At 36.9% G+C, this 2,500-nt stretch overlaps 1 long non-coding RNA gene across 1 annotated transcript in view; it reads right to left on the reverse strand.

Moving 5' to 3' along the window:
• The window catches only part of LOC138042178 (uncharacterized), a 9,554-nt gene that overhangs the window by 6,998 nt on the left and 56 nt on the right, over positions 1–2,500 (reverse strand). The window contains exon 1 of the long non-coding RNA XR_011130952.1: positions 1,673–2,500. This exon is cut by the window's right edge and continues 56 nt beyond it. This is a non-coding gene — a long non-coding RNA (uncharacterized lncRNA). The remainder of the gene's footprint in view (positions 1–1,672) is intronic.

The following is a 2,500-nucleotide window of genomic DNA, read 5'->3' on the forward strand; positions in this document are numbered from 1 at the left end:
CAGAAAGGTAAGACTTACTGTAAAAGAAAAATTGTAAGTAGGATTTGTAGACAGGGGGTGGCAGTAGTAGTACTTGGGGTATGGTTAAGGTACACATGAATGGAAATCGGAGTGAGGATAATCGGAAAGGAAGGGAAAGGTGAAAGGGAGGAGAAAAAGATCAATTTACCAGAGTGATGTTTTTTTTCATACCCCCCAAAAAGCCATGCCCCTATTTTTAAACCACATCCCAAAAGATAAAAATCCCTTTTCAGACAGTTGATAAATAAGCTTGTTTAAAATTAGATTCCTGGTTTGAAAAAAACAACCTGGTTAGAAAAAAATGAGCTGGTTTAAAAAAAATTCAACCAAGAGCAAAATTAAACCACAACATACTGTATATGTTATCCAACTTTTTCACTCTATATTTTTAGTGTGTGAGAGAATTGTACTTCACGAGCATGGGTTCAGCACCTCAACTTATCGATCAAACTGGTTTTCCACCGTACAAAATAATATCATGGAATATTTTTACTTGCTTTGCTCTGTGTTTTCTGTACAATAACTAAATAAATACAGTTGGATAATAAAGTCGATTAATCTGCTCAAACCAGCCACTTTTGCAACATGCAGCCTTGCAGCAGTTAATTTGGGTGGGGAAAGGAAAGGGATGAATGGTTTACAACAAAAACAAAGAAAGAAAACCCTGCCCTTCACTGATTCCAATTCTCTACCTACTGGGCTTCAAAATGGCTGCTTTTAAAGGAGTATTATTGCAACACCATGGTTGCAAGTTTCTGTTGCAATGGATTACAACTCTCAGCAATGGAACAGGTGTATCAGTAAATTTTTAATAGAGCCTTATCAAATAAACACACAAGGTCCGAAATTGCCTTCTTGGTCCCCAATGGGACTCAAAATTGAGTACTGGCAACCAGAATTTCACAATTGCTCTCCAGCAGGGGTCATTCATGTACATGACTGTACTATTACACCGCTATTTGCATTGCTATTGTTAACTTTTAATCCAAAGTTAAGAATAAGAGCCGTTTGCAAACAAGTGTCTTACTTCCTCTCCTGCTGATGTTTTTGAAACAAAAATGAAAGGAGTTTTAATGTTAACTACCTCCATAACATTGCAAGCCACAACGTTTTTTGCTGTTTCTCTTGAAATATGTATTGCGGGCAAAAAAAACAATGACTCAGGAAAGAGGTTCAAGGGACTGGTGCTAGGAATGTAACGCGGTTGTAGCCTGGTGCTAACAACATGGCGGCTTGTGTGCAACAGAACATGGCTCGTGTTTCCGTGGTTGTCATGATGAAAGAAAAGTAGGTTTTGAAATCTTCAACGAACTAAGGGGCAGACGTATTTCTGTATTTGCATTCGAGCTCGGATACATGTACATTTTCTCTCCAAAAGTTAGTCCATTAAAATGAAAGCAGAAAATAATGCTTGACACGTACACAAGACCACACAGTCATTGCTTGCTGGTATCCATAGGAATGCCCAAAACATGCATTTTTCAGGTGAGAAGACAAGGTGACCACAATTAATTTTGCCATATTCTGGCAATTAAAACTTCCAGCTAGTCCATATAAAAAAGTTAATTTCTGACCCTGATATAGTATTAACAGGTCTTTCAGAATATTTGACAAAAAAAAATTAATAGTGGATTAATTCTTTCATCCTTACCACTGATGCCTTAACTTGTCAGTCATGTAGCCCATAGTTCCTCCTCATCAGCTGGTATTCTTACTGGTAACATGATTTCCAGAAAGAAAGCTAGGAAAAGGAAACTTTAATCACAAGCTCAAGCAACAAATTTGTTGACAAGCTACAATAGTAAATTATTGATTTCAGCTATAATGAAATAACTTACCGGTACTTTATTATCCTTGGAAATGTATTAGTTATTCTTACTACAAAAAACGCACGAAACGAGTACAAATACTTCACAATATTGTAAAGGAGCCACATCCCTTAGCAGAAAAACGAAAAAAGAAACAATGGAAAAACTGTTACCCTTAATTCAACCAAACCATTTTTCTTTTGGCTTCGCATTACTAGTAAATAAATTTTTTACTAAACACATGGAACCAGCCAAAACCACCCAAAACCACCCAAAACCAACGTGACAGTCATGCAACATCACACAGACGGCCATGTACATGCAAATATCACACAAACCGGTCGTATTAAGGTACATTGTGGATGGTTTTGGGTCATATATTTTGGCTGGTTTTGTTGGTGGTTGTAGGTGGTTTTATATAAAACTTTCTCTTCATTTACCAACTTCTTTGCCTCTGCGCGAAGTTCGTCAACAAAACTTTCAGCAGGAATGCGTTTCACATTTGCGACCTCCTCTTTTTGAATACATACGTTTAATACCGTTTTCGTTTTATACTAAATATTCACAAGAAACAATTAAACTCTTAAGAAATTCGGTCACTTGATAATCTGAATAACCGATAAAAATGTGTGCTCCATGCGGTCCGAGGAATGTGATGGTTGAATGATGCT

This window comes from Montipora capricornis, chromosome 3 (genome assembly GCF_036669925.1).
Source record: "Montipora capricornis isolate CH-2021 chromosome 3, ASM3666992v2, whole genome shotgun sequence".
Lineage (NCBI taxonomy): Eukaryota > Metazoa > Cnidaria > Anthozoa > Scleractinia > Acroporidae > Montipora > Montipora capricornis.